This window comes from Rosa chinensis, chromosome 3 (genome assembly GCF_002994745.2).
Source record: "Rosa chinensis cultivar Old Blush chromosome 3, RchiOBHm-V2, whole genome shotgun sequence".
Classification (NCBI taxonomy): Eukaryota; Viridiplantae; Streptophyta; class Magnoliopsida; order Rosales; family Rosaceae; genus Rosa; species Rosa chinensis.
The window spans coordinates 29409210-29423517 of NC_037090.1; the positions used below are offsets into that span (position 1 = coordinate 29409210).

The following is a 14308-nucleotide window of genomic DNA, read 5'->3' on the forward strand; positions in this document are numbered from 1 at the left end:
TAGGTAGCGGTCAGCCCATCGGACCAGCGTTTACAAAGGTTTAGCTACCGCTGAACTTTAAACATTAACAATGTTCATATCATCGACATATATAGCTACAATTGCAAATCCGGAACTTGTTTTCTTTATGAATACGCAGGGGCATAATTCATCGTTCTTATATCCCATCCCAATCAAGTAGTCACTTAGACGGGTATACCACATCTACCCGGATTGTTTCAATCCGTAAAGTGAGCGTGCGTTTTAACCTAATTGCAAACGCACTCCGAGTTTTAGAGTCACTTGACTTAGGTAATGTAAGGTCATCAGGCACTTTCATATATATATATATATATATATCTAAATCTAGATCCCCATAGCGATATGTAGTAACCACATCTATGAGCTGCATTTCCAGTCCTTCGGAAACTACCAAGCTAACTAAGTAGCGGAACGTTATAACTTCCATTACGGGAGAGTATGTCTCCTCGTAGTCAATTCTAGGACATTGTGAGAAACCTTACGACACAAGGTAAGCCTTGTACCTCAAGACTTCATTCTTCTCCTTACGCTTTCTGACAAAGACCTATTTATGTCCTACAGGCTTTACACTTGGTGGGGTTAGCACTACCGGACCAAATACCTGTCTCTTTGCTAGAGAATCCAGTTCTGCCTGGATTGCTTTTTTCATTTAGGCCAATCTACTCTTTGTTGACATTCTGCAACAGAGCGTGGTTCGATATCATCGTGCTCTATGATTTCTTGAGCAACAGTGTATGCAAATACATCATCAATGTGTATGGAAGATCTTTCTTTCAACTCATATGCACTCTCATAATCCATTGAGATTTCTTTGTTCTCTAGAATCATTTCAAACATTGGAGCGTCCTACAGTATTGATTCATGGACATAACTATAATCAGAGACAATCTCATGAGAGGGATTCTCTACATTGATAATTAATGGATCGGTTTGTGCCTTACTCGCCTTCTTCCTTGGGTGAGTGTCAATCGAACTAAGTGGGCCCCCCCTTCCTTTAGAGAGCCACGGCCTTAACCACACCTCCACTAAGTGTAGTTGCAGCACCTCTTTCTGTGGCGCCGTGCCCCTTGTTGGGGACTTCTAACCTTGCAGGCACATTTGCAGCTGGTATATGTGATTTCGTCACTTTTACGATATCAGTAAAAGCACAGGCATCGAATCTGCTACGTTCTGAAGATCGATTATTTATTTCATTTCACTTTCACATTGTGAAGTGCGGGGATCAAAATGAGACAGAGTGGGGACAAACCACGACAATTCCTGTCGTTCCCTTGGAAAATCTTTTTTCCTATCTCTCCCTAATGACGGTAAGACTGTCTCATCAAAGTGACAATCCGCAAATCTAGTAGTAAAGAGATCGTCTGTCAAGGGTTCCAAGTAGCTGATAATTGTTGGGGATTCGTATCCAACATAAATACTTAATCGTCTCTGAGGACCCATTTTGGTGCGCTGTGGGGGCGCAATAGGCACATATACTGCGCAACCAAATATGCGTAAGTGTGAAATGTCAGGCTCATATCCAGTTACCAACTGGTACACAAAAAATGGTTGGCTACCAGTGGGTCTAAAATGAATAAGTAAAGTTGCGTGCAATATTGCATAACCCCATGCAGATATAGGCAGGTTGGTGCTCATAACCAATGCCCTATCCACCATTTGTAGCCTTTTGATGGTGGCTACTGCGAGACCATTTTGTGTATGCACATGGGGTACAGGATGCTCTACATTGATCCCAATAGACATGCAATATTCATCAAATGCTTTTGATGTAAACTCTCTAGCATTATCAAGCCTTATAGACTTGATAGGGTGATCAGGGTGGTGAGCCCTTAAAAGCATAATATGTGCTAGGAGTTTTGCAAATGCAGCATTTCTTGTGGACAATAAAGCGACATGTGACCAGCGTGTCGAAGCATCCACCATAACCATAAAGTACTTGAATGGTCCGCATTCTAGATGGATAGGTCCACAGATATCTCCTTGTATCCTTTGTAAGAATGGAATGTTTTGTTTTGTGTCTTTAGCATAGGAAGGTCTCGATCCTGTTTTTGCTAAAGAGCAGGCTTTGCAAAACAAGTGATGTGCCTTTGAAATAGTCAATAAGGCATAATGGGAGGGAGGTAGTGCTTCTGGTACTTCAGAAGGCAATTACTACATTTGAGCAGTACTAGGACCGACACCTTGCAGTGTGGCGGATTTTTTTCCCATTTTATTTTTTTTTTCTTCGAAAGAAGGGATGTCCATGTGAGTTCTTTAAAATACAGATCATCATGTCACGACCGGGGTACACTAGGTGGTCATGCTAAAGCATGTATGAGTCAGTGTCCCACATTTTATTATTGGTGATAGTATAGGATTCAATGATCCAAATCGTAGTGAGGTGTAGTCCACTAGATTGACTCATAAGTTTCTCTAAAATGCGTTTCCTTCCACATTCATTAGAGATAATATAAAGGTATTCAGTTCCATTCTCAAAGTGTGTTTCTACATGATAATCGTTGGCACGAATATCTTTAAAACTTAACAAGGTTCGATTAGCTCTTGGTGCATATAGAGCGTCTGTGACTTTAAATGTTGTGCCATTAGGCAGCAAAAATTTGGCAGTTCCTCGCCCTTTTATTACTTGTGATGATCCAATCATCATAGTCATAGAGGAATTATAGACTATTAATTCAATGAATAGTTGCCTATTCCTTAATATGGTGTGGGTAGTCCCACTATCAACTAAGCACTCAAGTTCTCCTCGATTCATTCCTACAAATAAATGGAAGGTATTGTTAATTAATTTAGAAAATATATCTCATATTCTTTAGAGTTTTTCTATTTTAGTAGAATGATAATGGGTTAAATACGGGTTACTACTCTGTGGTTTAGGTCCAAAATCAATTCAGTCTCTGGACTTCTAATTTCATCAAAAACATCCCTGTACTTTCAATTTTGATTTAATAGGTCCAATTCGTTAATATTCTGTTATGGGTTCAACTTATAGTTGGATTATTTGATGAAAAACTTTTTATTTGATAGATTTCTAACAGTGAGACCCACTCCTAAATTAACTATACATGCCACCTCAACACCACATGATAAAACATAGGCCATATATGAGCCACGTCAACAAGTTAAATGACTCAATTATCGGAAGATTAACAAATTGTATCTATTAGATCAAAATTGAAACTGCAGGTGTTTTTGATGAAATTAGAAGTCCAGGGACTGAATTAATTTTGGACCTAAACCACAGGGTAGTAACCAGTATTTAGCCCAATAATAATCTTTTTATTATAATAATTTTTTTCTCGATGGATTGCTTTACATCTTTTTAGTGCTATTTCGAACCATGTAAATATGTGTAGTAAATAAAAATCGAATAAATTCAACGCTTCAGAATAAAATCTGAAATTTATTAATAAACCAACGATAATCAAATCATCAAGGTCTTGTTCAGAAATCTAATTCATCAAACCATTATTGAAATAAACTTTAAGACCAAGTAATAGTCTAATTAAAAATGAGGCATTATGCCTTCACAAATGTCTTTGAAAAATAAGATAAATAAAGCAGATCAGTCAAAATTTGGAGCAACCATTGACTGAGCAAGTTCCTTGTTGCCATTGAAGTCTTCAATTGTGAGATTGACGTCTAGGTCATGGCCTTCTTCCATATAGTGAGTCTCTTGTTCTTTAGACTCCCTATACCTCTTATAAGTGGCCGCAACTATGTTGCTTGCTTGGTAATTCTTGTACCAATGCCCAATGACTCCACACCTATAGCATGGTTCATTGCCAACTCTTTCCTGTTTGACTGAAGGGTTCTTAGGTGCCTTTTGCACATTGGTTCCATGACCACTAGGGCAGCACCACCATCTCTGCGCCATACATTGGGAAGGCCTCCACGGCCCATACTACGACCCCCACATCCCTTGCCACGTCCAACCCCGTTTGCATTGGGGTTCTTTCCACTTTTCACTTTGCCATAATTAACCTCGGTAATTTTCTTTGTCCTGGCATTGTTGTTCAAAAGATCCTTCTTATGCCTCTCAGCCACTTGCAGTAGGTTGATCAACTTTTATTGAAGGTTGTGATTCTTTTGTTGTCATATTCCAGCCTATACTAGTTTGTTAGTATAAGTGCTGAAGTAGGAAAAATGGAAAGAGTTTTCTGGATCATACCATCTTCTGTGAGTTCCTTTCCACAAAAATTGAGACATGCCTTTAGGCGTAATATGTCTTTGTTGAAGTCATTGACCCTTTTATAGTCAAGCAAGCGGATTTCATTCCACTGAACGGTCAGTTCTAGGAGCAAAGTATCATGAATGTTCCCAAAACGTCCCTTAAGGGCATCCCAAAGTTCTTTAGGTGTCTTCAACTGAAGGTACTCCCAACGTAAACTAGGATCAATATGTCGCCTCAGAAACATTAAGGCATTTGCTTTCACCTTGTCAAACTGTCCATCGTCTTTGGGGTCAGTGGGAGTTTTGATGGTGGCAGTGTAGTCTTTTGCCACAGAGGCAGTTTCTACATCGGACACTCAACGGTGGTACTCAAGTCCTTCTAAGTCCAAAATGTCAAATTCAGGTCGAGTTGGATCAGCCATCTACATAAACAAGATAGAAGATATAAATTACGCAGTCATAAAGACATCCACGTAAATTATCTTCCAAAAATATGAATGAGATTTCAAGACCAAGATTTGTAATTGTCACATTTTTTTCCGATGCTATGTGAAAATGTTTTATCACGGTAAGTATGTATTTATAATGCGCATGAATTTTCATTATCATGGCAAAATGCAATTTTTGTATAGCATTCTAAATAAAGAATAATCATAGCACGTAATAAAGAATAAAACATAGCATATATAAAAATAAATTACATGGCGTGCTCAAATTTCACAAACATACAACAAATTTTATGTGTAGTATAATAATAGCAATAATATATTATGCATAGAATAAAATGTAAACAATTGCATAATATAAAGCATGCGTAGACATAATTTATATAAGCGTAAATAAAGTAAAAACATGCTCAAAATTTCATATAAAAAAAACATAAACAATAAAATATAAAATCATGCTTAAAGATAATCATATAAAACATAAATAACAAGGCATGCTTAAAAAAATAAGTCAATATTATCTAATTAAACATGCTTAAAAGTTCTAATTATAAACAATTAAATATATCCAAGTATGAAATTAAATAAATAAAAGAGAACATACTTGCTATCAAGAAAAGTAAAACGATCCTAGCGCACACGCATGTTGATGCAGGCGTGCATAGAGATGTTTTTGGGCTTGAAAAAAACTGGGCTGGTTCTTCTCTCTTTCAGCAATGTATCACGGGCCTTGTTTTTTATTTTTCTTTTCTTTTGTTTCTGTTTTCTGGGTTGGGTCTGTTCTTTGGGCCCCTTTTTTTTCTTTGCTTTTTTTTTTGGCATATTCTTTTTTTTTTTTGGGGCCGCAGGGCCTTTTTATTTTTCTTTGCTTCTTTTTTTTTTGGGCCTGTTCAGCCCATTTATTTTTTTTTCTCTCTCTTTTTTCTTCTTTTCCTTGCGTCTTCGTCTTCTTTCTTTTCTCAGTTCCTTCCTTCTGGTTCTATGCGTATGGGCTGGCTACCTGCAGGGGCGCTGGGCAGAGGCAACGACGGGATCGGGGCTGGGAGCTGTGGCAGATGGGTTGTGCAGGGGAGGCTGGGCAGATGTGCGCAGGCTGGGCTGCGAGGCCAGACGAAGACATGCGTTAGGGAAGAGGCTTGGTGAGGTGGCCTGTGCGCGCGGAGGGAGAGTCGAGGGTGGAGGCTACTGACGTAGGGCTGTTGCAAGGAAATTTTTTTTTGTTGGTGGCGGTAGAGAATAAGAATTTTTTTTTTTCTTTTTTTTTTCTTGGCTATTTGCTCTGAGCGTGCTGATAACATGTAAAAGTAAAATGGGAATTGGAATTGGAATTGGTCTACTCATTTCATTTCATAGTCCCTTTATATAGGGAGAGAATTACAATAGAAATATCAATTACAATGATGACATTAAATGCTTATTGATCTGTAATTCTTGCTGATTGATGGTAATCGCTGATTCCTTGATTTCCTCTCCGTTAGTCACTTTGACGAAGACACATAATGTGCTTTTTCTTTAACACTACCTTAGTTTTGTGCAATAGATAGTGGGCTATTTCTTAATACAAAATGCTTTTGCTAATTCATCATATTTCTGAAGTTAGTCTTTGGGATTTAGTACCAGGTTCTATAGATTTAAAATATTCTTAGTGCTTATATGATCAAAAATTTCACCAAAAACTAATAAGCTGCAAAACTCTATTATTGTAAGGCATTTTTTTTTTTTTTTTCTGAAAAAGAGCTGGTGCAGCTGTCCTCAAGCCTTTATTAGAAACTGCATAATACATGGGGGGAGAGATGTAGAGCATGAACCCCTGATTACAATAAGCATAAGCATAAAAAGAACATCCTGAAATAATATTGGGAGTCTCTACTAAGTCTATGTATTCTGACAAGCACCAATTAGCAAAGAGAGTGCATAACTGGCTACTCTATTTATTTTAACAAAGCGGAGATATAACGGAAAGATTACTCCATAACGAAGAAGCATCATTACAAATATCACAGCTTTCTTACTATGTTGTTGCACGGAGATATATCCGGCAACACTCAATTTCATCCTGCCACTAAGAGGTTGCATCCATTTGATATAAGCAGCTCGCCACCTTGCTAGACCAGCCAAGGCACACTGAAGGTGCATGCTGGGACCAAGCCCACGTCGCCCTACCATTAAGTGATAGGGGCTTATTGCTGGCATAAAGCCACAATTAACTAAATATAAATAACAATAAAATATAAAGAAAAATAAATTTAGAGCCAAAGCCCAAGCCTAGGCCCAATAACCATTAGACCCAACAAGGAACAAACAGGATTCCAGCCCAATCTAGTGACACCACAGCCTCACTAACCCCACCACCAACACAGCGCCACCATCACCACGCCTCTGCCTTATCTCGACCTCTGTCCAGAGCCCAGCCACCCTAATATGCAAATCACCAACCGATCTGAACACAAGCAGCCACAAAACACCAACAAACAAGATGAGACACTAGAACCACAGATCAACGTCGTAGCTGCAACGACGCTAAACCTCCACCTCACTCCTCCAGACCGCCTGCCCCCATCCATCCCTTGCCAAAGCACTGCTGCCTATCCGGCCATCCAACCCACTCAACTTGAGATCCTATCGGATCTGATTAGGATTGAGTGGTTCAGTCTCAACAGTGACCCAATCTCGGCCACCACCATCCTCACCAATTGAGAGAAACATCACCACAAAGGCCAGAGCCCATCTGACTACACTCGCCACACGTTAATGTGGCCAGAGGCCCACGCCGACGAGGGTGCGCCGCCGGACGAGGAAAATTTTTGACGGGGAAACCCTAGTTTTTAGAGAGAAAACAAGAGCCTCATTTTCTTCTGCTACTTCTATATTATTTGATGAACTCTGATTTTAAAAAATTGGTGGGATTTCTATTGATGTGATTCGAACTTGGGTGGGCTTGGTATTAATTGTGTATTGTAAGGCACTTAGCTAGTGTTGGTGTCATCTGTCTTTGATTGTTATATTTGTCCATTCCTTTAGTTTAGGTCCTTTAGGCACATTACTAAAGTATTGTTCCCTAACATAACAAATGATTAAATTGAAAATTAGTCATTCATAAAAGAAAATAAAACAATTATCTTATGCACTTTCACAAAGTCAGGTTAATTAGAAACAAAAAAAGGAGGGTCAAAATAGAAGGCCGCATTCTTGGGGCCCGCATATATATCATAAGTGAAACTGCCATCTATTTTTAAGATGATACAAGGATCATCTCTGCGAAAAGCAAAATCTCAAGATTATGATAAGAATCACATGTAAGGTTCTGTGGACTAATCAATATCAACTAAAGTCACAGTAACTTATTACTCTGCGTACAGAACATGTAATTGGACTAAGTTATGTTGTGCTAATTGCATTCCTATTACAATAAGGATATAAAGATTGTATTACATGGCCATGCCTTATTACATTAGGTAAAACTGTTCTGTACACACTTCAGGAATATAGTTCCTATTGCTAATAGGTTTAGGAAAACCTTTATGGGAAGGAGCCTAAACTAAAGCCTATATATAGGACTACTTGGTCCCTGCTCTAGCTATCAGCAACATCATCAATTGAGAATTCATAATCTCTGCCCATTGGAGACTCTCACTAAAGGATAGCTCAGAGGAGAACGAACCAAGTACATCAGCTCAAATTCAAACTATTGTCTTCATCAATGGCTGCAGCTCCAGGTAAATTTATGTATTCTTATATTGAGCACAATGATCATATGCATGCTTTCCAGTTTTCAACTTATATTTGGTATCAAAGCCTTTGTGCTCAATTAAGAATCGACTTAATCTTATGCAAAAATTATTTTTGTTTTCATACGTACACAAACTAAATCGAAGCCAACATATTTTCTTATAAAAAAAAAAAAAAGCACCAAGGGGGAGAGAATTAAGTCATGTCTGTTTAGGGCCTGCTTCATTTAACCCGGCCCAAATCTGGCAACCCCACCCGAAAGCCTGAACATAAAAAAAATTAAAAAAATAAAAAATAAAAAATAAACGAAGCAAATCTTCTTTTAACGTTGTTTGAGGTTTGACAACAGTTATTCTCAATTCTGGGTTTGCTTCAGATGCCAGGGTTTCTCTATTAAGCCTTCAACAAGAAGATTCCGCCTAAATACTTCCAATAGCTTGTTGACTCCTTAATCAAGGAGCCTCTGCATCTACAATTTTTGCTTTCAGATCGTCATCAGTGATCAGACCTTCATAAATCTCAAACCCAGGTGCACGACTTATACATGCTCCAGTTTTTTATTCTTTTTTTTTTTTTTTTGCAAAATTTAAATTCGAATAGCCTTGTTGAGGCCTATATATATGTAATTTTTGCAGGTTGATTGTGTTTTGATTGAGTTTTGTGATTGTTGAATAGTATGCTTAGTCTCCAGTTTCATTGAAAAAAAAAAAACTTCACAATAAGATTATAATAATTGTCTTGGTCCAGTTTTAGTTTAAGTTTTTTTTACAGATAGTACTGTCGATAGCAGTCCCTTGTGAAAAGATTTATACTAAAACATTAGTACTGGATCAGCAGCTTGTGACATTGATTTTAGTAGCTTGAATCCTTGCTCCATACAGGAGGTATAAATGATTAGAGCTTCTGAGGTTAATGTCAGCATATAACAAAGTCTAAAACTTGCCTTAAGAAGGTAACATGAACTGTTTTCTTGCCACTCTAGGTGTTAACATGTTCAAGATACCTACAGTTGAGTTTCTTAGATTTTGTGTATATGATTAAGGCAAAATAAGTGTCAAAAGTCTTTTTGCCACTCTAGGTAAAGCATGACACATTCAGCATTCATATAGGCACTTCATTCATTGCCTCTTCAGTTAACTAAATGCATTGTTTACTAATAAAACTTCTAAAATTTTCAGCTATGAATATGCTTTTTAATTGCAACCAAATGGAAACTCTTAATGGTTCGAACTTTAAGAGATGGAAACAAGACCTAGAATTATGCCTAGGATACAGTGACTGTGAGCATGTCCTGCATGAAGACCCCCCCAGCTAAGTTAACACCCACCAGTACTAGGGAAGCAAAAGATAAATATGCTCAGTGGCATAAACATAACAGAATGGCCCTAGTTATCATGAAAAGATCCATGTCAGAAGCTGTCAAGGGAGGTATACCAGATGCAAAACTAGCAAGGGAGTATTTTAAGAATATTGAAGAAAAGTATCAAGTGTCTAACAAGGCTGAAACTGGAGCATTAATGAATGCTCTTACTGGCATGAAGTTCGATGGAGTAGGGAGCATCAGGGAATACATTTCGAAGGGGACAGAAATTGCAGCAAAATTAAAGGCTTTAGGTGTCACCATTGATGATCCCTTTCTAGTTCACCTAATTCTGAATTCCTTACCCGCACAATACTCTCAGCTAGAATGCAGCTACAACACACTGAAAGAAAAATGGAGTGTGAATGAGTTGATTTCAATGTGTGTGCAAGAAGAAGATAGAATTAAGAAGAAAAAAGGGGTAGCTATTAATCTGGTCAGCAAACCACAATTCAAGAAGAAAGCTTTTAAGTCCAAGTATTCTGCAGCATCTACCTCAAAAACACAAAATGAAGCAACTCAGGGATCTAACAACTTTAAGAATCAAAAGTCAAGTTCAGTTAAGTGTTTCTTCTGTCGTAATCCAGGGCATGTTAAGAAAGATTGCAGAGGTGTTAAGGATTGGATGAGTAAGAAAGGTAATAATTTCAGTTTTCAAAATAAAATTGTTTTTCATTTAGAGTCAAAAACTGTTAGTGTGTCTAGTAGCTCTTGGTGGTTTGATACTGCATCTCCAATTCATGTTATTACATCTATGCAGGGTTTTTAAGAAAGAGGATTCCAAATAAGGATGAAGCTAGGATTAGCTCGGGAATGGGAACCAAGTAGCTGTCAAGGCCATAGGAGTCGTTAGACTTATTTTTACAACTGGTTTTTCCTTAGATTTAGAAAATGTGTTTTGTATTCCTTCTGTGCAAAGAAACCTGATTTCAGGCTCTCTTTTAGTCAAAAACAATGGCTGTACTTTTACAGGCAATAATAAATGTCACACCCCGAATTTTGAAATAAGGATTCAAATCCGAAACATGACTAATAACAATACAAATAACGTTCTGAATTTTTCTCTCATAAACAACCACTAGTTACACCTCTTGATATTACATAAACCAAATCCTCGAGCTACTTATTACAGCACACTCTCACCAAATCAAATTGTAAAACTCAAATGAGTATAATTCTCCTCACAAAACAATTGCTGTAAATCTAATACTAGTACTCTAAACTGCACGATCACTGCCTGATTCTCCTGACCTGTGAGATTACCCGCTACACAATTTGAATAGTGTACCGGGAATTGCAACAACACAAAACCCGGTAAGCTTTTGACAGCTCGTGAGTAAACAAGAAAGAACTGTTGATTTATTATGTTACAATTCTTATAACTCAAGTAAACAATCAACAAATATTGCAGCATTAATATGTGAAATAACATTAAGGTAATACATGCTTGATCACAACCAACAAATATTGCAACATTAATATGTGAAATAACATTAAAGCAACACATGCTTGATTTTCTTTTCACAAACACCTTCACATATTCAAAATATATCATGGATAGATATTTGATCAATTTCACATAAGTACATTTCTCTTTTTAGTGAATTTTCAGATTAACTGGTAACAAATCACAAATCCACGTGATAGGGACCGACGTACTATTCCCAAAACACGGGACAACCAGGTTGACTGGTAACAAATCACAAATCCACATGCTAGGGACCGACATACTATTCCCAAAGCATGGGACAACCAGGTTGACTGGTATCAAATCACAAATCCACGTACTAGGGACCGACGTACTATTCCCAAAGTACGGGTAAGCCGCAGCATACCAAAGACACAACTAAGGTACGTATACTCAAAGTAGGCACACTTCCTAAGAGTATAATAGTGCACTATCTGAAGGGACTAGGGCCCACAGCTTAATCGTCATCATAACATCAAAACACATTTACCAGTAATTCACTTAAGCACGGGGTTGTTGAAATCACCCGGCTTCATAATTGTACTTTTCAGACATAATCAATTTCACAACATACAATCTTTATAAATTTTAGATCGTATAAATGTATATGTACACCCATATAAAGAGACATATTATTTCAAGATAAATCTTTACTTCTTAAAATAATTTCCACATATTCACAATTGGCCATATAAAATAGCTTTCACATCACATGATCAACATTTCATTATTCAACAATTAAATGGGAGATTAATAGCTTGAATAATATCCAATCAATTCTCAATCATTTCATCATACCAATCACACATCAACCAAAATATATATTCCACGTAAATATATATATATATATATATATATATACGTAATCATCCGCTCAGGAATGACTACTAATACCAACTATAGTTCAAGCATAAAAACCGTGAAATTCATTTGTATACTAAAATCATTTTACTTACCTATGGACCGTAGTTGATCAAGTCCATATGATTTAAAACAAATATTTATTCCATAAATATTTTCACACAATTACCACAAAAATAAAGTAATTAAATTTATTCGGTTCGTAATATGAACCATGTGAGGTTTACTCACCTCTAATCCAGCTGCGTCTTCTAAAAAGTCAAATATAACGATATTCCAAACGCTCGTCAACTCAAACCGTCAAGTACCTAATCAAGTACGGTCTTTGCTTAGTAAACAAAACACGAAATAAACTTAAACGACGATCCAACGGTCGGATTCGAAAATAAAGGTGATCCAACGGTCGGATTCGAAAATAAAGACGATCCAACGGTCGGATCGAAATTATATGATGATCCAACGGTCGGATCCTCACGGATCGCCCTTAGGATCATCCTCCAAAATTATCACGAAGATCCAACCGTCAGATCTTCTTGAATCACTCTAACAAACATCTCCTCAAAATTATACGAAAATCCGACGGTCAGATTCTCACGAATCGCCTTCCGAATCACTGTTTCACAATTATACGAAGATCCAACGGTCGGATCTTCGCCCGTGACCACACAAAGTCATCGGGACAGTCATACGATCATCATATTAAAATTTGAAGTAAAACCGATGGTCTGATCTTCACAGATCGTAAACCGAAGATAAAACGTAAAAACGTTAAATAGTAACGTCAAAACGTAAATCCACTATTTATCAACTTTTTCAAAAATAACCTTGTAATATATCAAAACGCTCGTATGGATGCGTAGATCATCGTCCAGATAATATAAACTCAAAATATGGTCCGACGCGCCGCCACAAGCGGTGGTCAGACGGCGGTCAACGCGGCGGTCAACACGGCGGTCAACCACCTCCGATGCAAAAGTTGTCAACTACAAACTTCTTCAAAATGAAGGGCTGATGAACTTTCATACCTGGAGCTAAGTCTGGTTCGGCCTAGATAGTCCTAGATCAAGCTTTGAAGTTGGATTAAATCTCGGACGCACGATCAGATCCTAGATCAAATCAGGGACGTCGAAAAAGTCAAACCTTGATCTAGCGTTCTACACACAAAATCGTGATGAAAGACTTACATGGGGATGATCAGGGGGAGGAGGAGATTACGAAAATCGGAAGGATCGGCCGAGGGGACGCCGGAAAAGTGGTTGTCCGGTCGGGTCACCGATCGGAGGCTGGGTGGCTTCGATCCGGGGATAGGGACAGCGGCGGAGTAAATCGACACCACAGGGAGGCTCGTCGTAGAGCGGCGATCACGGGGATGGCCGGGTCGTGGCCGGAGGACGCCGGAGGAGGGAGATGGATCCGGGTCGGGTCGGTCGGTACCCGACGAAACTGAAGAGAAACGGAAGAGAGAGAAGGGAGAAAACCGGGGGACTGTTCAGCAAAAATGGATTTTTTTCGTCCTTAATGAAAATCCGGAAATTTCCCCTATTTATAGAAAATTCCCAAATTTCAAATATTCATAACTTATTCATACGAACTCCGAATATTGCGTTCCACATATGCACGCGATCGTATCGACGAGCTCTACAACTTTCATGAAGGAAATTTTCCCAAATTCCATACGAAAATAAAATCGTTCGAACTACTTCCACAACTTCTCCAAGCTTCGTACTCGCTCCTAATACCGAGAAATCAATTCTAAAAATCCACGGAATTTAATTTGGATTTTTCGGGGTATTACAATAAAGGTTTAGATTTCTTCAAAAATTCTGATTTTATTGGTGATGCTTCTTTAATTGATGGTTATTGGCATATGAATTGCAGGAATTCTGTTGAAGTGTTTTTGACTGAAAAATCTGTTGGTTTTAAAAGGCCTAGACTGAATGAAAAATCTGCTTTTCTTTGGCATAAACGTTTGGGTCATATTTCAGAAGAAAGGATGAAAATCTTAATCAAACAAAATGTTTTACCTTCTTTAGACTTTTCAGATTTCGGTGTTTGCATAGAATGTCTTAAGGGTAAAACCACCAATCTTAGGAAGAAAGGGTCAATTTGAAGTCAAGAGTTATTAGAACTTATTCACACTGACATTTGTGGTCCTTTTCCTCATAAAACCATCTTTGGAAATCAATACTTCATTACTTTTGTTGATGACTTTTCTAGATATTGTCAAATTTTTCTTATTTCTGAAAAATCAAA

General features: G+C 37.9%; 1 long non-coding RNA gene across 1 annotated transcript; it reads right to left on the reverse strand.

The window, feature by feature from the left end:
* Positions 1–10704: 10704 nt before the first annotated feature.
* On the reverse strand, positions 10705–13276 carry LOC112193187. The gene is made up of 3 exons (XR_002933796.2): positions 13081–13276; positions 12287–12363; positions 10705–10992 (listed from the first exon to the last, which is right to left on the reverse strand). It is a non-coding gene; the product is annotated as an uncharacterized LOC112193187 (long non-coding RNA).
* Between the last annotated feature and the right edge of the window lie 1032 nt (positions 13277–14308).